At 39.1% G+C, this 22,741-nt stretch overlaps 1 protein-coding gene across 5 annotated transcripts in view; it reads left to right on the top strand.

Annotated features, from left to right (window-relative positions):
- The window catches only part of MYO1D (myosin ID), a 382,795-nt gene that overhangs the window by 27,032 nt on the left and 333,022 nt on the right, over positions 1–22,741 (top strand). The window contains exon 1 of one of the 5 annotated variants that reach the window (XM_050763785.1): positions 18,862–19,491. The exons of the other annotated variants lie outside the window; for them this stretch is intronic. The gene's annotated coding sequence lies outside the window, so the exon portion shown is untranslated. Of the gene's footprint in view, positions 1–18,861; positions 19,492–22,741 lie in introns of those variants that run through there. 5 annotated transcript variants of the gene reach the window in all.

Genomic DNA, 22,741 nt, shown 5'->3' with positions numbered 1-22,741 from the left:
AAGAACAAGGAGGGTCTCCTACATAACCACAGCATAGTTATGAAAAGCAGGAAATTTTACATGGGGTAGATAATAATCTTGTACCAAAGTCCATATTTAGATTTTACAATTGCCATAATCATATGTTTTATAGCATTTTTCCTGGTCCAGGAGTCATATCTGATCTTTAATCTCATTTAATCTGAAATAAATTAACTAACTAGAATGGAGAAAGGCCCATTTTTCACAGTACACTCTGCACGCTTTCATTCGTGTGTATTCATTTCAGCGTCTTCTCTGAAACAGAGTGACAGAAGCTTGTATATAGCAGGTACCCTGTAGGAAATACTTGTACATTTTTTTTTTTTTTTTTTTTTTTTTTTTTTTTTGAGGCAGAGTCTCGCTCTGTCGCCCAGGCTGGAGTGCAGTGGCCAAATCTCAGCTCACTGCAAGCTCCGCCTCCCGGGTTTATGCCATTCTCCTGCCTCAGCCTCCCAAGTAGCTGGGACTACAGGCGCCCGCCATCTCGCCCGGCTAGTTTTTTTGTATTTTTTTAGTAGAGACGGGGTTTCACCGTGTTAGCCAGGATGGTCTCGATCTCCTGACCTCGTGATCGCCCGTCTCGGCCTCCCAAAGTGCTGGGTGGGATTACAGGCTTGAGCCACCGCACCCGGCCGGAAATACTTGTACTTTATGGCGTCTCAGTTAGTGCCTTTTTCAGCAGTAAATTAATTTTTGTATAAACAATCATTGGTTCTTATTCTACTGTATAGGTACTGTTGTATGCTGAGGACAATATTAAGCTTTCTTTGGTTTGAGCCATGTTTTTTAACATGTGTTAGTAACTATTCTGGCTAGGCGTGGTGGCTCATGCCTGTAATCCCAGCACTTTGGGAGGCTGAGGCAGGTTGATTGCTTGAGCTCAGGAGTTGGAGATCAGCCTGGGCAACATGGCAAAACCCCGTCTCTACTAAAAACACAAAAATTAGCTAGGCATGGTGGTGCAAGCCTGTAATCCCAGCTACTTGGGAGGCTGAGGCACAAGAATCGCTTGAACCCAGGAGGAGGAGGTTGCAGTGAACTGAGATCGCGCCACTGCACTCCAGCCTGGTGACAGAGTGAGACTCAGTCTCAAAATAATGGTAATAACTGTTCTATCCCATTGGGACATTTTTGTGAGTCCCCGATGAAATGGTTCCAAAGTTCCAAAATATGTCGTGCAGTTTGTCTTTAGCTGAGAAAAAATGGCAAGTGACCACCATCTTTCTGCTTAGAGCCAGTGATTTAGTTTCTTTTCTCTGGGCTATAGTTATTCTCTGAAGTATGTGAACAAAGCAGCATATATATGCTTGTGATTCCAAAATCCCTTGTAACCTTCACCATGTTTGTTCCATTGAAAATTGCATGATAGTTTTTGGTACTGATGTTCCATTCTGTAGAAGTTTGGCACAGTTGACATTCTGCGTCTAACTCATTCATGCCACATTTGAAGAATTCCCAAATTAGGATTTTTCTTAAAAGACTCATGGGCTACATGGAATTAAATTACTAAATTCAGGTATAGTTTTTAAATGGTTGTTTTGTTTAATGCTGTGATTCTATAAATTCTATAAAGGAGAATTGTGCTATCATCTAATCTCCCTGTTCTGTCTTATTTACTTATTTGTTTGTTTGTTTGAAACAGGCTCTCATTCTGTCCCCTAGGCTGGTGTTGAGTGGTGTGATCATAGCTTACTGCAGCCTCAGTCTCCTGGGCTCAAGCAATCCTTTTACCTCAGCCTCCTGAGTAGCTTGAACTTTAGGCACGGACCACTACACTTGGCTAATTTTTTTATTTTTTGTAGAGACATGGTCTCACTATGTTGCCCAGGCTGGTCTCAAAGTCCTGGCCTCAAGCAGTCTTCCTGCCTCAGCCTCCCAAAGTGCTGGGATTACAGGCATCAGCTATGACTCCTGTGCCTGACCTGTCTTGATTGTTTAAATTTTTATAAATGTTTGGCTACAAAAGGATTAGTGTTCTCCGCAAAGTCTACCTAGGTAATGCGCTTTGTTAATATTTGTATTATCAGTCTGCTTCCCTTTTTATTTAATTATTATTATAATTTACTTTTGCAAGAATGTATTTCTATTTCAGATGGTAGATTTCAAAACACAAAACACAAAATTAGATTTTTTTTAACCTCAGAATGTACCTAGATACTCACCTGTACACATATTAGTAAAGCTAATAGAAATACTACACATACTAGTAAAACAGAGTGATGTGCTTGGCCCATATTGTGGACTCTGTTATGCTGATGAGATAGAACTATTAATAGTCATGTATGTGATCACATGATACACATGCACTTTTTGGTTAATGCCTGAGATAATGTTGAAGTAGGTATTCTGCTATTTGGCCCTTCAGAGGCTAAGACCAAAGCCTCAAAAGGTGTTACTCTGTCAGCTAACTTTTTGTCTTACGTGATGAAGCCCAAATTGCATTGCAGGCCTGTTCCTGAACTGTGGGGTACAAAGCCCATATTGGGTAGGGGTAGATGCCAAAATAAAATCTTAGTCCTATTAAAAGGAAGAAGAGAGTGAATAGGTGCTAGGTGGGCGACCCTCAGAGTTCACTCTATCACCCTTCAGGCTTTCCTTGTGCCTTCTCCCACTACTCACCACTCTCTGGCTACCCTAGCCATCTTTGTATTATGAATCCAGCATTTTTTTTTCCTCTGCAGTATTTCAGAAGCTCATACCATGTAGAGTAGGATGCTCAAATAATATTTTCCTTTCCTTTAAGAGGGCAAAGCAAGGGTGTAGAAAGCCACCACATGAGTGGAAAATGTTCTTGGAGTGGGAATCACATCAGTTCTGTGATGATGCAAATATTCTGTACTGTACTATCCAAAGCAGTAACCACGAGCCACCTGTGGCAATTGAGCCCTTAAAGTGTGGCCACTGCAACTGAGAAACTGAATTTTTAATTTTATTTCCCTTTAATTTAAGTGTAATAGCCACATGTGGCTCATGGCTACTGTATTGGACTATGCAGGACAACACTGTCACTCCCCAGTTCAAGAACCTGGATACATCCCTCTACCTCTTCTAACTGAGACTACTTATCTTATAAGGGAGAATTATACCTCCCTGCCTTCTTCATAGACTTGAAAACCAAATATGATTGTAGTTGTAAAACCTCTTTGGAACTCATCAATCAAAAATGTGAAATGACATTATCAATATTATGACAGTCTATCTTTTTTTCGTAGCAAAGCTGAAAGCACCACTTTTTGTTGATGATCTCTGTCCTATTACTTCTCCTGTTCTACTGCTGATTCTTTAGGCAGGAGTAAACCTAGAGGCTATTGAGTGAATAGGGAGTGGAAGCATAATTAGAGTCAGTATTGTTGAACCGTTTTAGTTCTTAAAAAGGTTTACTAGTGAAAATTGAAGACGAAGTTTTTAAGTGAAAACTTCATTTATAAAAATAGTATGTGGCCTTAATTTTTTTAAAAGGGGAGTCAAAATAGAAAGTTACAAAGAGGAAAGTAAAAATCACACAAAAATCTCACCACCCAGAATAGCCATCGACAATGTTTTGGTGTAGCCTTCCAGATTTTTTTTTTTTTTGGGGGGGTGTGTGTCACTTTTTAGAAACATGAATATGTTGCCTTAACCTGCATTTTTCATTTTAAAGCTGTATAGTTGACATTTTTACATGTCAGTAGATATACATCTACTTTAAAATATCTATACATTTCTAATTATGAATATAATACAAAGTTATACAAAATTCCTAGCTCAAGTGTTTCATAAATACAAAATTTATAAAGAGAAAGTCTCCCAGAAGTCATACCCCATTTGACATTATTATTTGGTACATGCACATCAATATTACTTTAAAATTTATTTTTATAAAACTTTTATTACATTATACATTTTTTTTTAGAGATAGGGTCTTGCCCTGTCATCCAGGCTGGAGTGCAGTGGCGTGATCATAGCTCACTGCAGCCTCAAGTTCCTGGGCTCAACCAATCCTCCTGCCTTAGTAACTCTGTAGTAACTGGGACTACAGGCATGTGCCACCATGCCCAGCTAATTTTTAAAAAATGTTTTACAGAGACATAGTCTTGCTATGTTCCCCAGGCTGGTCTGAACTCCTGGCCTCAAGTGATCCTCCTGTCTCAGCCTCCCAAAGGACTGGGATTACAGTTATGAGCCACTGCTCTCAGCCTCATACTGTTCTTAAACTTGATTTTGTCACTTATCAGCATATGTTTTATACAGGTATTTATTTTATATGTTACTTGTTGTGTTACATATAATAGAATATTTAATCAATTTACTGGTGAGCTGATACTAGTTTTTTGTTAATAAGGTTATCATTGTGCTGATGAATATCCATGTGTGCGTATATATGTGTATATATATGGGTGTGTGTGTATATATGTGTGTGTGTGTTTGTATGTATATATATAAAATATATTTATTTCTTTCTTAATATAGATTCCTAGAAGTAAAATAAGAAGTCAAGAAGTCAAAATGTATGCAAATTAACCATTTTTATATTTATTGCTGGATCGACATATAGAAAAGTGGTATTATTTCAACACAGAATTAGAGTTCTCCAGAATGGATATTGCCATATTCATTTGGAGGGGAAAAAAGCTTTACCATTGTTAATAGATTTTCTTCATGTTAATCCTAGACTAGAATGTGGCTGAATGAGTTTGTGTATATGTCCTTACGAAATTACAGATCCTACACCTTGCCTGTAGGATCTTGATGAAAACCACTGCCTTTCCTTCCATTCTGTTTCAACTGGATCTGTAAGCCATTCTTGCCTCCTTTATTTCCATCTCTTCCATTCTCCTTAAGATACGGGAAAATAAAGCTTGATGACTTTGGATTTTCTTAGCATACCAGATAGAAAACATGATGCTTTAGTGACTAATACACATAAGGCTAGTAGTCAGTATTATGAATTCCATTTGATTCATTCGACATTCCATTACTAATTTGGCAGGTTATTGTGCAGCTTTGAATACATTTTATATAAGCACACTTCTCTATTTTCTTCTTAGTCATTGGAGTTTGTTCTTTATGGATACTCAGTGTGATATGTAAGCTTTAGAATAAAAAGATAGTTGTCTACATGTTTGACTGGCTGTGTACTTTAAGTCAAGAGTCTTTCTTAGGCCCCAACTACACACACACATATTTTGGCTTAAATTTTGAATTTAAGAGGAATTCTTGTCCTTAAAGAGAAATAGAAATAGACTGGGCGTAGTGGCTCACGCCTGTAATCCCAGCACTTTGGGAGGACGAGGCGGGCAGATCAGTTGAGGTCAGGAGTTTGAGACCAGCCTGACCAATATGATGAAACCCCATCTCTACTAAAAATACAAGAATTAGCCGGCCATGGTGGCAGGCGCCTGTAGTCCCAGCTACTCAGTAGGCTGAGACAGGAGAATTGCTTGAACCCAGGAGGCGGAGCTTGCAGTGAGCCAAGATCGCGCCACTGTACTCCAGCCTGGGCGACAGAGTGAGAGTCCATCTCAAAAAAAAAAAAAAAAAGAAAAAGAAATAGAAATAAAACAAATGACAGTGTAACTATGTTGGATACGAAAAACTTGTGTATTGAAAGAAATAGTGATTTGGGTTAGGTAGAATCTTGGAGACTTTCCTAGAAGAAATTGGATACTTACCTGGATGTTGAAGTTGGTGAGATTTTGAAGTCTGAACACATAGAATGTGGAAGCACATTCTGAATGAGAGTGGGGAGAAGGTATGTAAGACACCTTGAGTGAAAGTTTGGGTGCCAGCAACATCTTGGAAATGGCACACAGCTTTGTCTGGTTGGGGTAGATCACCTTTGCTAAGAAAGAATGCAAGCATTTTATAGGAACCGATGGGAAGTGGGGGAGAGAAAAGGTGCCCCTTAAAGTGTATAAAGTACCTAAATATAAAGACTTGGAGGAAAAAACTGCATATTTCTAATCAAGAAAAATATCAGAAACCCCATTAATCCAGTGTGCAGCCAACTCCTAAGAGTCCTAAGTGACCCCTGTCCACTGAGGCACTGCTGGGATTAACTGTCTCGAAAACCTTGCAGTAACTTACGCTTTGCATCCCCTGTGTTCTCGGTTATCTCCCAGAATGTCATTCTATTTTATTGTTCTCATAGTGCTTCTTCTTCCTTCAGACCCACAACTCTCAGTCCAAGCTCCATTGTATCCCTGTCTTCCCAGCCTTAAACTGCCTTGTTCCTCTTTTCCTTCAAGGACCCTCACCTGGCAAAACCCCAGTCCTGGAACTATCAAATGGCTCATCTTAATTTGTCCCTACAGATCCAATATTGGGGCTGCCGAGACTTGCTGGAAAAAATGATACTACTGTACAGATGGGTATAAATAAATGTATAGTTGCTGACCTCACTCAGATCTTCAAATTTACGGACATTCGTTCTATGCTTCCCTAGACTCACTCTCTCTCTCTCTTTCTCTCTCTCTCTCTCTCTTATTTTGTGTAATGTCTCTTTCTTATCCTTTTCACTAATCTTCTGTTACTAGCCTACTCCCTGTCTCCTGCATCACCTTCCTGCCTCCCAGAGAAATACCCTGCAGACCTGAACTCCCACTTCCTCTGGCACGTGTGAAGACCGCATCTTTATCCATTCTTTCTTCCTTCCTTCCTCTTGCAATAGGAGATGGGGGCTTATCCTCTATTAGGCTAATCCTGCCTACTGTATCATGGGTCCTATCTTTTTTCATCCTCACAGGGACATTGATCTCTCAAATTATCTTTTTACTCTTTTGAATCTTCATCCTTGTCCTGTCTCCCAGATGCTTCCCTTCAGCATCCAAACTTTGTAGTAGACACCTGTTACTTTGTCTGACTAGTGCCCCTTTCTCCAATCTAGCCAAATGGTAACTCTGGGAGCTACAATTTAAATGCACATGCTTCTTGACTTACAAAGGGGTTGTGTCTTTTTTTTTTTTTTTTTTTTTTTTTGAGACAGGGTCTCACTCTGTCACCCAAACTGGAGTGCAGTGGCACAACCATAGCTCACTGTAGTCTTGCTCCCCAGGCTCAGGTGATTCTCTCATCTCAGCTTCCTGAGTAGCTGAGACTACAGCATGCAAGCATGCCTGGCTTATTTTTTCTATTTTTTGTAGAGGTGGGATTTTTGCCCTGTTGCCCAGGCTGGTCTTGAACTCCTGGGCTCAAGCCATCTGTCTGCCTAGGTCTCCCAAAGCTCTGAGATTATAGGTGTGAACCACTGTGCCTGGCCTACAATGGGGTTACAGCCTGATAAACCCATCGTAAGTTGAAACTATTATAAGTCAAAAATGCATTTAATACACCTAACCTACCAAACATCATAGCTCAGCCTAGCCTACCTTGAACATGTTTAGAACATTTGCATTAGCCTACAGTTGGTCAGAATCGTCTTACACAAAGCCTATTTTATACTAAAGTGTTAAATATCTCCTGTAATTTATCAAATACCGTACTGAAAATGAAAAACAGAATGGTTTTATGGGTACTTGAAGTATGGTCGTTACTGAATGTGTATCACATTTGCACCATTGTGAAGTTAAAAAAATCAAACCATCATAAGTTGGGGACCATCTGCACAAGATATTCCTACCTTTTGGTCGCTGTTGATTTGTCCAAGGATGGGCACCTGACTCAAGCTGGACCAATCACAGTTCTTTCCCAGGACTTTATATTTGAAATGAAGTCATCTTTCTCTTTGGTGGCTGAAATTCAGAATGTGTATGTTTTGGAATTGTTGGGAGTCAAGTTCTGAGGATTGAAGAGTAGAAAAGAGTAGAGAAGAATGAGGGGAAAGAAAGATGGGAGAGTAAGAGAGGGAGAGAATAAGAGTGAATTATAGCCAAGAGGCAAAAACATTTCCTTAGTTCTTTACAAGCAGTGATTCCTAACCTTTTTTATGTCATGACACACATAGCAAATGGTAATATCAATACTGCTTGTTGAAGGAGATGGACAAGGCTGTGCTTATGGCTGGCGGACACACCTGTAATCTGAACACAGGTTAAAAAGCTGTACTCTGCAGTGTTCTGAGAGGTCATACTTGTAAATCATTCCCATGTTGGGAAATGCTCTCTTCCAGAATCTGAGTCTAGTTATCTTGGTCCTAACCACCGGGTCCTATGAGATACCCATGCAACCTTCCTTTAGATGCCACTTCCTCCAGGCTGTTCCCTGAACTCCCCAGATGCCTCTCCTGTGTGCTCCAGTAACACCCTGGGCCTTTTGCTGTAATTATCTAATTATTTATCTGTATAATCTGTTGTACATGAACCCCAGGAAGATAAGAAGTAGTTTTTTTCATCTTTTCATCTGTCTTTTCATCTTTATAGCCCTAGTGCCTCCAGTAGGGTAAACATCTCCTGAATGAAGGAATTATGCTCTGCCCACATAAAAAGATGAACAAGAAAATTGTAATTGAAACAAGATCTTTTGTGTAAATATTCTTTCTTTCTAAAAGGAGACAGCTTTGAATGGCAGCCCTGGAAAGGAAAGTGCGTGAGAACTATGTCTTTTTGGCATTATCTATCTAGTAGTTTTGTCAGACCATCAAATCTTCAGTTTCTCAAATTTTGCCTTGAATTAAATATCTCACTATTCATGTTATAAAGTAAGACTCAATCCATTTTCAGAATAACAAATCCCCTGTGGAAAAAATGCATTAAAAATCCTGAGAGTAAATACAGGCCTAAAAATATGAGCAGTATCCCTGTTTTGTCGACTCACAGAATTATGTGTCCTGTCTTGTTTGTACTGAAGGGGTTGAGGAGGATTAATCTCTTCCTATAGGGTGAGCTTCCTTCCCCATACTTTCCTTCATCCTCTGCCTTTCTCTGGAATTGCCCCTTACCTTCAATTTGCTGTCCATATTCCAGCTCACAGTGTTTCCAGGTTCACAGCCTCACTTCACTATGGTGTGAGAGAATCCAAACTCAAACTGATTCAGTAAAGCCACACGCAAGTACTCCTCACTTAGTCTGGCCCAATTTAAAAGCACTTAAATTCTCTGCCAGGGTCTTTTCCACTCCTTTGGTTCTTAGGCCCTGCCACTATAGTTTATAATTATTTTGATAAGCCTCCAGCTCATTTTGAATTCAGGTTGAAGTTTTTTCTTTATTCACGTCTTGGCTCTTGGAAAAATAAGGTTCTTTCTTCCTTGGGACCAAGGTATACCTCTGTTTAACACTGAATTAACAAATTGTCCACATCGTTCTCTCCAATAGCTTAGCCTACCTTCTTGGCTCAGACTTAGTCCTTTTTGCTTTCACTTTCCTTTAGTTTTTGACATTTCCTATGCTTTGAGACAAACTATTAAGGTGTTCCTAATCTGCCTGTTTTTCTTGTTTTTTGTTTTGCTAACAACTTATGTTATTCTTGCAAAAATACATGATGGAAGGAGACATGGCTGAACAGCAATTGTTTGAAAACCTTAGGGAAAATTATATGTAATCAAGTTGTAATTCTTCATATATTAAGCATTTAGTGTACTTCCAAATAAAATCACAATTGGATTAGAGTTTGGTGTATAGGAGGGAAGTTGACTAAACAATTTCAAAGCTTATGTGGAAACTAAATATGTGAAAGTAGCATAGAAAAGTTGGAAGAAGAAGAAGAAGAGTATTGAGTCAGTTCTTAATATTCCTCATAGTCCCCTAAGTGGGCTCCTTGACTGAACTCCTGACTTCCTCTTGTAAATTATTTTTATTTTCTTACAGATGAAGTGATCTTTCTAAAATGCCTGTCTGAACACTTTGCCCCCTGATGAAGCCCTTCAGTGGCTTACCTTGCTGTCAAGATAAAGCACAAACTCATTTTTAAGGTCTTTAATATCCTGTGTGATCTCACCCTTAATACTTCTCCAGCCTGAACTCTTGCCTATACTTTTCCCATCTGTCTGTTTACTTGTCTCCATCTTCTCACTAGTCTACAAGCACCGTAAAAATAGTGACTAGTTATGTCTTGTTCCCTATTTTATCCCTACAATCTAATGTGATACAGGTGCTTCGTAAATATTGGTCAAACGAAATAATTATAAGGCTACAAGAATGGAACAATATGATAATGTTGTAGGAATAGAGAACCCAAATCGATGGAACTGAAAAGACAGTCCAGAAGCAGACTATCTCGTGTCTAAAAATTTAATAAATGATAAGTATACATCATAAATCCAAAGAGGAAAAGAATATTTATTTCATAAATGGTATTGCCAGAACTGGTTATTAATTTGGAAAAAGATAAGAGTTGGAGATGAGACCAGTATATTAATAGTACCCCCCAAAGGGTTGCTAAGGCATTAAAGAGTTGATTTTTTTAATTTTAAGAATATAGTTTGATGTGAATATTTATAGGGAAATACTTATATTTATAGGTAATATTGTAGGGAAAAGATATTTGTTTTTTTTTAAAATTTATTTATTATTATTATACTTTAAGTTGTAGGGTACATGTGCATAACATGCAGGTTTGTTACATATGTATACTTGTGCCATGTTGGTGTGCTGCACCCATCAACTCGTCATTTACATCAGGTATAACTCCCAATGCAATCCCTCCCCCCTCCCCCCTCCCCATGATAGGCCCCGGTGTGTGATGTTCCCCTTCCTGAGTCCAAGTGATCTCATTGTTCAGTTCCCACCTATGAGTGAGAACATGCGGTGTTTGGTTTTCTGTTCTTGTGATAGTTTGCTAAGAATGATGGTTTCCAGCTGCATCCATGTCCCTACAAAGGACACAAGCTCATCCTTTTTGATGGCTGCATAGTATTCCATGGTGTATATGTGCCACATTTTCTTAATCCAATCTGTCACTGATGGACATTTGGGTTGATTCCAAGTCTTTGCTATTGTGAATAGTGCTGCAATAAACATACGTGTGCATGTGTCTTTATAGCAGCGTAATTTATAATCCTTTGGGTATAAACCCAGTAATGGGATGGCTGGGTCATATGGTACATCTAGTTCTAGATCCTTGAGGAATCGCCATACTGTTTTCCATAATGGTTGAACTAGTTTACAATCCCACGAACAGTGTAAAAGTGTTCGTATTTCTCCACATCCTCTCCAGCACCTGTTGTTTCCTGACTTTTTAATGATCGCCATTCTAACTGGTGTGAGATGGTATCTCATTGTGGTTTTGATTTGCATTTCTCTGATGGCCAGTGATGATGAGCATTTTTTCATGTGTCTGTTGGCTGTATGAATGTCTTCTTTTGAGAAATGTCTGTTCATATCCTTTGCCCACTTTTTGATGGGGTTGTTTGTTTTTTTCTTGTAAATTTGTTTGAGTTCTTTGTAGGTTCTGGATATTAGCCCTTTGTCAGATGAGTAGATTGCAAAAATTTTCTCCCATTCTGTAGGTTGCCTGTTCACTCTGATGGTAGTTTCTTTTGCTGTGCAGAAGCTCTTTAGTTTAATGAGATCTCATTTGTCAATTTTGGCTTTTGCTGCCGTTGCTTTTGGTGTTTTAGACATGAAGTCTTTGCCCATGCCTATGTCCTGAATGGTACTACCTAGGTTTTCCTCTAGGATTTTTATGGTATTAGGTCTAACATTTAAGTCTCTAATCCATCTTGAATTAATTTTCGTATAAGGAGTAAGGAAAGGATCCAGTTTCAGCTTTCTACTTATGGCTAGCCAATTTTCCCAGCACCATTTATTAAATAGGGAATCCTTTCCCCATTTCTTGTTTCTCTCAGGTTTGTCAAAGATCAGATGGCTGTAGATGTGTGGTATTATTTCTGAGGACTCTGTTCTGTTCCATTGGTCTATATCTCTGTTTTGGTACCAGTACCATGCTGTTTTGGTTACTGTAGCCTTGTAGTATAGTTTGAAGTCAGGTAGCGTGATGCCTCCAGCTTTGTTCTTTTGACTTAGGATTGTCTTGGAGATGCGGGCTCTTTTTTGGGTCCATATGAACTTTAAAGCAGTTTTTTCCAATTCTGTGAAGAAACTCATTGGTAGCTTGATGGGGATGGCATTGAATCTATAAATTACCTTGGGCAGTATGGCCATTTTCACGATATTGATTCTTCCTATCCATGAGCATGGTATGTTCTTCCATTTGTTTGTGTCCTCTTTTATTTCACTGAGCAGTGGTTTGTAGTTCTCCTTGAAGAGGTCCTTTACATCCCTTGTAAGTTGGATTCCTAGGTATTTTATTCTCTTTGAAGCAATTGTGAATGGAAGTTCATTCCTGATTTGGCTCTCTGTTTGTCTGTTACTGGTGTATAAGAATGCTTGTGATTTTTGCACATTAATTTTGTATCCTGAGACTTTGCTGAAGTTGCTTATCAGCTCAAGGAGATTTTGGGCTGAGACAATGGGGTTTTCTAAATATACAATCATGTCATCTGCAAACAGGGACAATTTGACTTCTTCTTTTCCTAACTGAATACCCTTGATTTCTTTCTCTTGCCTAATTGCCCTAGCCAGAACTTCCAACACTATGTTGAATAGGAGTGGTGAGAGAGGGCATCCCTGCCTTGTGCCAGTTTTCAAAGGGAATTGTTCCGGTTTTTGCCCATTCAGTATGATATTGGCTGTGGGTTTGTCATAAATAGCTCTTATTATTTTGAGGTACGTTCCATCAATACCGAATTTATTGAGCGTTTTTAGCATGAAGGGCTGTTGAATTTTGTCAAAAGCCTTTTCTGCATCTATGGAGATAATCATGTGGTTCTTGTCTTTGGTTCTGTTTATATGCTGGATTATGTTTATTGATTTGCGAATGTTGAACCAGCCTTGCATCCCAGGGATGAAGCCCACTTGATCATGGTGGATAAGCTTTTTGATGTGTTGCTGAATCCGGTTTGCCAGTATTTTATTGAGGATTTTTGCATCGATGTTCATCAGGGATATTGGTCTAAAATTCTCTTTTTTTGTTGTGTCTCTGCCAGGCTTTGGTATCAGCATGATGTTGGCCTCATAAAATGAGTTAGGGAGGATTCCCTCTTTTTCTATTGATTGGAATAGTTTCGGGAAAAGATATTTCTAAGCTTGGGTGTGATCACAGATTCAACTACATAAAAATTTGAAAAGTACAAAGAACACTACATCTTGGGAAATGATTGCAGTAAATATAAAAATACAAATGTAATAAAGTATTCTATGAAAAGAAAAGCACAATACCGTAGTGAACAAGAAAAACTCCAAAAAGCCCCGATAAATGCATACACAAAATGAAGACCATTTATGAAAATGAGAATATAAATGACTAAACAAAAATAATTTCAATATTACTAGTAATCACTGAGCTAAACATTAAAACAATGAAATACAAATGTTTTGTCCTATCAGACTGATAAAGAAGAGGGGGAAAAGCCAGAGTTGGTGAGGACATGGTGAACTGGTATTATGATGCATTATTGGGCACCAGTATCAACTGATAGAATTTTTCTGAACCATTTTGGCTTTGTCTGCATCAATACCAAATGGTCATATACATTAATTGAGTAATTCGACTTATGTGAGTATAGATGAAGGAAACATTTTAGATACAAATAAAGCTTTAAAATTTGGTTATCAGTGTTTAATTAAAGCAAAAATTAGAAATAGTCTATTTGTGCCCACCTATGGATGCAAAAAGAAAGAAAAAAAATACTCTAAATGTCCAGCAGTAGGAGAATCATTAAACGGTGGTTAGATCTAATTGAATAATACATAGCCATTAACAATGAACATGAGCCACAGTCTAGGAAAAGATTTTTGTTGTATATTATCATGAGTCCTATATAATATAAGGTTTGACAAAGTACTCATAGCTAGAACATTTAAAGAACTACTAAAAGAAAGAAAAAAAAAGGCAGGCACTTTGAAAAGAAGATAACCAAGTGACCAATAAACATTTTAAAAAGTCCACAACATCATTGCACATCAAGAAAATGGGAGCTAAAACTACAATGAGATAATACCACACACTTATCAGAATGGCTAAAATTTTAAAAACTGACAAAAATCAAATACTGGTGAGGATTCAGAATGAACCATTTAAAAAAAAAGGAAAAAATACTGATGAGGATATGAAGCAACTGGAACTCGTATACATTGCTGGGAAACATGTAAATTACTTCAGCCAATTTGGAAAACTGGCAGTATCTCCTCAGGCTAACTCTATACCTATCCTATGACCTAGCGATTTAAACCCTAGGTATATACTCAGGAGAAGAGTTCTTGTCTACCAAGAGACTTTAAAAAGTGTAAAAAGAGTAGCTTCAGTCAAACTAAACCAAAACTGAAAATAATCCAAATGTTCGTAAACAGGAGAATGGCTTAACTGTGGTATAATCTAATGTAATAATTAGTGTAATTGTATGATGTCATTATGTAACTATAATAGTTAATATAATTAAATTGTGGTATATTCCTCTATAGAATACTGTATAGTAATAATGAAATAACAAATTAGTGACACACACAAAAACATGAATGATTCTCACTAACACTATGTTGAACAAAGGAAGATAGACCAAAAGAGTACACACTAAATGATTCCACTGATTTGATGGAAGAGCAGGCAAATTGACTGGTGATTGATCATCATAGAAGGCAGAATAGTGGTTACCCCTGGGTGGGAGAATTAACTGGGAATGGAGCAGAAGAGAACCCTCTGGTGTGATGGAAATATTCTATATATTGATCTCTAAGGGGGTTACATAGTTCTATCCATGTGTCCAAATTGAGCAAACTGTGCCCTTTATGTGCTCTTTTACATTTCTTACTGATAAACTGAGGGAAAAATAACACATGGCCTTGAGCAAGTCACTTAATTTTCCTAAGCTCCCATATGCTCTTCTCTAAATCACAAATACACTTGCAGGATTGTTAGAATAGCATATGGTTAATGGGTAAAAATGGCAGTTACTGTCAACTAGAAATACTTAAAAATATTATATGTGCAATATGTATAAATTGTGAATATATCATATGGTTGGAGGAATGTAAAACCAAACCCCCTTTGCATTAAAATATTAATTTACCAAACTATATGCGGTGGTTTAGATGTCTTTGGTTAATGAGATTTTTCTTCCTATTTTTAGCTTACAAAAATATGCATGAGCATTATACTCATAATGAAAGCAAATAAATCTTATTTTAAACATTTAAAAGTAATTTTCAGTCCATAGTGAGCGCAGTGTGAACCAACAGTTAGTGTAAACCCCCAAATCTTAATTCTCTTTTAGGTTAGATTAATTGAAGAGTTGTGACTACAACAAAGGAAATAATATTCACTTGGTTTTAGATGCCACTGTTCTAAAGGGATATAAATAATCTAGGATGAGTTCAGAAGAAGCATGACCAGGTGGTAAAGAGATGTGAGGTTATGATATGTGAAAAAAGCTGAAAGACCTACTCATGCTTGTCTGGGAGAAGAAAGACTCCGAAGGACTTGATGTCTACTTTCAAATTAGAAGGCATCCATGTGAACAAGAGTAGGTTATGTTCTCTGTGATCTCAAGCAGAACCAGTAACAGTAGGTAGAGGTTATGCCAGGGAACCCATTTCAGGGCTGTTTAAGAAAGCTCTTTGTGACAATGCTATTCATTCATTTATTCAAGTTATTTATTGAATGCTTTTCTGTTGCAGGCCCTCTACTAAGCGTAGAGTATCCAAAAATAACTAAGTCATGATCCTTTCAGTAGTGACCAAGGAAGCTAAGCAAATGATAACAGATCCTGTTTTTCAGTGCCGTGACAGAAGTATAACAAATGTTATGGGAGCTTAGAGGAGGGAAATGTGCTCTTGTGTAGGGAATAGGAGAGAACTTCACAAAAGAGGTAACATTTTAGTTGAGTATTGAGTAATGGATTAATGGGTATTTGCCAAGCAGCCAGGCAGGGTATGGTATCTGGCAAAACAAACAAATAAACACAAAACCAAAAAGAAAAACCCCAAAAGAAAGCAAAACCAAAAACCAGAGCTGTGTTTCTACCTGTCAAGGCATGTTGGGGACCAGACTGTATAGGACCTTGAATATCCTTTTGTAGGCAATGGGAAACTGTTGAAGAAAAGTGGTTTTCTTGCTTGCTTGTTTTTGTTTTCTCGCTCTGTCGCCAGGCTGGAATGCAGTGGCGCGATCTCAGCTCACCGCAACCTCTGCCTCCCAGGTTCAAGTGATTCTCCTGCCCCAGTCTCCCAAGTAGCTGGGACTACAGGGGTATGCCACCATGCCTGGCTAATTTTTGTGTTTTTAGTAAAGACAGAGTTTCACCATGTTGGCCAGGATGGTCTTGATCTCTTGACCTTGTGATCTGCCCGGCTTGGCCTTCCAAAGTGCTGGGATTAAAGGCATGAGCCACCGTGACCAGTCAAAAAATGTTTAAGAAAGGGAATACTGTTTGTTTTCGGGCAGGTAACTCCAGCTAAGGTGTAAAGATAGATTGGAGCCGGAGAGCCTGTGGTGAGATCCTAGTTTGGAGAATGCTGCAGTTCTCAGGTGGCAGATGATGTAGGATGAGGAACTGGATGATAGTGGAATTGGAAAGTTGGACTGCATTTGGAACATTCCTCAGGTAGACTTAAGAGGTCTTGATGACAAATTGGGTAATTGTTTTGGAAGGTGAGGGAGAAGAAAGAATTGAGGATAATTCACATGTTGTTAGCTCGGAGAACTGGCGGCCAGGTGACTTGGCCTTACCCACAGGCACCTTTTGGTTATGGTTATGGAGCAGGGGAGTAGACACCTTCACTTTGATTGCAAGCTCCACGAGGACAGGTATCATATCTACTTGTTCATTTCTGGTTTTCCAGTGACTGGAATAATGAATGAATGAGCAATTTGTTATCCCTCCCAAAGTAGTCTACTAATTTGATGACAATTCTGGGACTTCTGTCTGTTGTACTTAATTAATATTGATCAGGCTAAACATAATATCAGGTGTTATTAAATTTTGGAGAAATTCATTTATTCGGCAAACATCTGTTGGGCGCCTACAATATGCTGAGCACCATCCTTGTCTTGACAGGTAAAATAGTAAGCAAAACAGACAAAAATGCATGCCTTCATGGAGTTTTAATTCTAGTGGGAGGAGACAGACTGAAAATAATAGTAAAGAAGCAAAGTATATAGTGCATTAGATGGTGATAAATGCTGTGGAGAAAAAGCACAATGTGGAGAGAGGGAGTGTTGGGAGGTGTAGTTGGGGGTCTTACATAGAACGGCCAGGGAAGGCCTCACTGAGAAGCTGGCATTTGAAGAAAGACTTGAAGGAAGTGAGCCATGCAGACAGCTGGGAGGAGAGACTTCCAGGAAGAGGGAACAGCAGATGCAGAGACCTGTTGATGGGAACTTGTGTGGTGTGTTCAGAGGAGCAAGGAGGTGGCCAGTAAGGCTGGAGCGAAGTGTGTGTGAAGAGGAGAGCAGAAGGACCTCCTGTCAGAGCTGTGGGCGGATCAGGGTTAGGAAGGCCAGTAAGGCCAGGAAGGCTGATAGAAAGACTTGACATTTTTCCAAGCTGGGTGCCACTGGAGAGTTTGAGCAGAGGAATGGCATGATGTGACTTACATGTTAACAGAATTACTCTGGCTGCTGTTTCAAGAATAAATTGAAGGGAAACGTAGGGGCAGAGGAAGGGAAACCATTTGGCTAAGAAGCTATACAGTAATCCAGGTGGGAGAGGTGATGGTGACTTGGACCTGGATGATCGCAGCAGAGGTGGTGAGAAGTAGTCAGACTCAAAAAGATATGCTTTGAAGATAGATGGATTCTGGTTATACTTTGAAGATAGATGGATTCTCGATATACTTTGAAGATGGGTGGCTTCTGTATGTACTTTGAAGATAAACAGGTTCTAGATATGCTTTGAAGATAGATAGATTCTGGACATACTTTACTGACAGATGAGACATGGGGTATAGCGAGCAGGAGGAGCAGGTGGAGGACACTATCAGGGGCTCAGTGTTAACATGCTACGTTGAAAGTGGCCACTAGACATCCAAGTAGAAATGCTAAGCAGGCAAGTGGATGTACAGTTCTGAGATTTGGGATAGAAGTTCAAGCTGGAAATATAAATTAATTCTTAGGGAGCTTGTTACTGTGAGCATAGTTTATGATTTGAGCACCCGAGACTCAGGGGAATACCATATACAACACCACTTTAAAATAATCTAAAAGTCCCTTGGGAGAAATTTCTGATTGTTTTGTAGGCATAAAAACATTTTATAGATCAGATAAATTAAGCTGTCAACTTGTATCAAAGTTAAAAGTTCTTAGTTCTTTGTATGTTAAAGAACAGTAGATTCTTAAATCATATATAACTTCTATTCTTTACATTTACTTTTCCTTTAAAAATAAAGCATGCCTTTTTCTCACATCAATAAAATTGGTGAAATTCACCGTTTTAATGCAGCTGCTTTTACTCATAACACCTAATTTTTTCTTAGCTTTGTCTTCTCATTTATGTGTGTTCACAGATGGCAAGTTAATTTTAACAAAAGCAAATAGATAATTAGGAAATAATGCGGACTACACGAGACTTAATCTCTGACTTGTGGAATAATAACTATAAGAAGATTGGGAGCTATAATCATATTAAAGCTTTTTAAATAAATACTTAGTAATATATAACTAATGATATTCTATTATATACCATTACTTTGAAAACCCTGAATACTACTTACTTTGGTAAGAAATTATGGAAAACGCCGCTCTCCCCACCCCGCCCCCCGCCGCTCTTTTTTTTGAGATAGAGTCTTGCTCTGTCGCCCAGGCTCCAATGCAGTGGCGCAATCTCAGGTCACTGCAAGCTCCACCTCCCAGGTTCAAGTGATTCTCTTGCCTCAGCCTTCCGAGCAGCTGGGACTACAGGTGCCCGCCACCATGCCTGGCTAATTTTTGTATTTTTGGTATAGACAGGGTTTCACCATGTTGGCCAGGCTGGTCTCAAACTCCTCACCTCAAGTGATCTGCCTGCATTGGCCTCCCAAAGTGCTGGAATCATAGGCATGAGCATCCACGCCTGGCGGAAAATAGCCATCTTGATGCAGGGTTTGAAATGAGGATTTATTTTTAGTTTTTAGTTACTGAAATTTATTCTTCTTCTTTTAATATTTAGTCTTACATACATGATTGATTACCATCTATTAAGTGTATATTGTGGAGAGCATTTGACCACGGCTAGCAGGTTGGAGCAGTTGCCCCAGACACCATCTGAAAGAGATAAATATAGAGATTGAGTTGATGGAAGAGTAGTACTTTGTTCATTATTTCTTCTAAGAAACGTTTATGGAAAGGCTACTGTGTTTCAGGCATTTCGTTTGATCTTATAGATGTTAGATGCAGAGTTATGTGTAGAGCAACAGAAGATAGTCCAGAAGACAGTGCTGTGATGGAGGAAAATAGGATCAAGACCCATTAGCAGGCAGCATCAGTAGATCCTGCTCAGCTCCACGTCACTGACTGTATGGTTGAAGCTAATACTTACGTGACACTGCGTCAAGCACAGTTTAGGCACTGAGCTACAATCCTACTGAGGTGGGTACCCTAATTTTCTCTATTTTTCTTTTGGGGAAATTGAGAGAGAAGTTTAACTTATTCAAGTTCACATAGCTATTAAGTGGTAAGTAGGGCCAGAATTTGAACCCAAGTAGGTTTTACATTTTTTCAAGCATTGCCCTCAGGCAGTGTGCTGAATGGCGTATGTACATTCATTTAATGAATCCTTGTAACTCCACACGAAATCCCCCATTTCAGCCTGGGCAACATGGTGAAACCCTGTTTCTACAAAAAATACAAAAGAAAAAAGGAAAAACTTAGCCGGGTGTGGTGGTGCCTGCCTGTAGTTCCAGCAGTGGAGTCAAGGGAGCTGAGGTGGGAGAGTTACCTGAGTCGAGGGAGGTTGAGGCTGCAGTGAGCCATGATTGTGCCACTGCACTCCAGTCTGGGCAGCAGAGCAAGACCCTGTCTCAAAGAAAAGAAAAAGAAGAGGAAAAAAGAAAATGTATCGCTTCTTGGCCTTTTGGCAAAGACCTAGTGTATACATGACACTGCAGAATCCCAGTGAGATGATTACCGAGAATTACAGAGCTGAGCTGAGCTGAGGACCCAGGTGTGTTGGACTCCAAGGTTGGTTTCCCCTGCATTGCCTCACCTAGAAAAGTTAGGAGATGGTAAAAGATGCCTTGCTCTTATGTGTAATGACAACAGCATCCCTGGTTACCTGATCAGGCCATTCATATTCCAGGAACTGAAAGCAGCAGATCACTGAGAACTTACCTAAATATTTAAGAATGATATGTAAACCTAAGTACAAACACCCCAGTATTTTAAGTATGTAGAAAAGTAATCTAATTCTCTGGGGCACAAATTGAGTTAGTAAATGCAGTACAGTAGTTTTACAGCACACAATTCTAGTTATTTGTATTGCATCAATGACTAATTACATTGTTGTTTACCTTATTTATTTAGATTTGAGCATATGTTACTTTGTAAGTGATCCTAAGCCATCATTCTAAAAACAAATTAGTAGAAGCCCTGTGTTCACATTCCTCTTTAAACAGGTATTTTAATTGGATTACTAAGTATCTCATTATCTGAAAGCACTTAATGCTCCATCAGCTTGGGGTTTCCTAAGCAATGTTCACAAATTAGTGAGAACAAAAGTGAAATAAATTCCATCTGTGAGGACTTACCTGCGTGCTATTAGTAATGGGTACTTTTCATAGGTTTCTTGCAGTAAAAACTCAGCGTGATCTAACACAGCAAAAAATAACAAAAAGCTATTTATTTCTTCTCCAAGTGAATATCATGTGCTTCAAAAAATGTTATTCTCTTTCTCAGCAGAATTTTGAAAGCCTTTTCTGATTAGATTAGCACTCTATTAAATTGCTGCTTAGTATTGTGTTGGCTTCTACTTTCTTAAGTTTGACAATATTCTATTGATCACAAGTCAGTAATGTGTTTATGAAAACTTAATCTATCCCTGCTTTTTGCACTCATGTCAGTATTTTTTTTTTTTTTTTTTTTTTTTTGAGACAGAGTCTTGCACTGTCACCCAGGCTGGAGTGCAGTGGCGCAGTCTCAGCTCACTGCAACCTCTGCCTTCTGGGTTCAAGCGATTCTCCTGCCTCAGCCTCCTGAGTAGCTGGGACTACAGGTGCATGCCACCACACTCGGCTATTTTAAGTAGAGACGGGGTTTCACTGTTACACAGGATGGTCTCCATCTCCTGACCTCGTGGTCTGCCCGCCTCGATCTCCCAAAGTGCTAGGATTACAGGCATGAGCCACTGCACATGTCAGTATTTTTTGAAAACCCTTTTTGTATAGAAAAATCAGAAAATGAGTATTAGGAAAAATTTAAAAACCCAATTTTTCCATTTAGTGATAACCATTCTTAATATTGTGTGTTTATGTGCCCAGATATTTTTCTATTTACATAGGTTAGATAAATGCCTATATGATTTTAAAAAATAAAAATGGGTTCATACCACAAAGCAGTAAAACACTGTATCCTTCATTTACTACTGCGTTTTTAACATCTTATGTCAATAGATAATGTCTCTGCTGCATTCATTTTTGTCAGCTTCATGTTCTGCTGTATTTCAGAGTCTTCTGTCTACCCTGCTTGCAGTCATCCCACTTTAATCTAGGGACAGTAGCTCCTGGGGGTACTATGCTGTTACACATTTTTAGTATTTTCTTATATCCAATGATAATTGTGTGATAAATGCTATTTAAAGCATCCCGGCTGTTCTGAAGGTAGTGAGTTATCTGAGTTGATTGTTCAGTCACTTACAGATCAAATTCCTTGTTCTACTCTTTACCCCCTTCTCACTGCTGCACTTGACTATTCGAAAAGGAGCATCCCACATATTTTCATCAGATGGAGAATTTTGCTCTAATGCCGAATATCTTGATTTAAATGTTATCACTTTCTCTGTTTACCTCAGTTATCCAGAGCACAAAGAGAATAAAGTAAAATTTATTTAATGGAACTAAAATATATATTGTAATAAATTAACTTTATTCATAAGAAGACTGTTGGCCGTACTAGGCCGGGCGCGGTGGCTCAAGCCTGTAATTCCAGCACTTTGGGAGGCTGAGACGGGCGGATCACGAGGTCAGGAGATCGAGACCATCCTGGCTAACACGGTGAAACCCCGTCTCTACTGAAAAATACAAAAAACTAGCCAGGCGAGGTGGTGGGCACCTGTAGTCCCAGCTACTCGGGGGGCTGAGGCAGGAGAATGGCGTAAACCCAGGAGGCGGAGCTTGCAGTGAGCTGAGATCTGGCCACTGCACACCAGCCCGGGCGACAGAGTGAGACTCCGTCTCAAAAAAAAAAAAAAGGAAGACTGTCTCATACCTTTTCTGGGAGCTCTTTTTCCCCCTAGCTTTAGGCAGGACTCTAGGGCTAAGCTTCAGTTACCTGGAAAATTTGATGTGAATTAAAATAAATTATTCTTAGAAGAGATGTCTGTTTATTTGATTAGCGGTGAGTGGGTTGGAGAGACCGTTTTATGATAGGTCTCATGCTAGGCACTTCTCATTGCTGCTTCACAAAAATCCCAAAAGACCTGTGGTCTAGTCTCTGTAGTATGTCTCTCATTTCCTTATTAGTTTAAAAAACATGAAGCCGGGCTTGGTGGCTCACACCTGTAATCCCAGCACTGTGGGAGGCCGAGGTGGGCAGATACTTGAGGCCAGGAGTTCGAGCCTGGCCAACATGGCGAAACCCCATCTCTACTAAAATACAGAAAAATTAGCTGCACTTGATGTCACAC

This window comes from Macaca thibetana, chromosome 16 (genome assembly GCF_024542745.1).
Source record: "Macaca thibetana thibetana isolate TM-01 chromosome 16, ASM2454274v1, whole genome shotgun sequence".
NCBI lineage: Eukaryota > Metazoa > Chordata > Mammalia > Primates > Cercopithecidae > Macaca > Macaca thibetana.
This window is presented reverse-complemented; position numbering and strand designations above follow the sequence as displayed.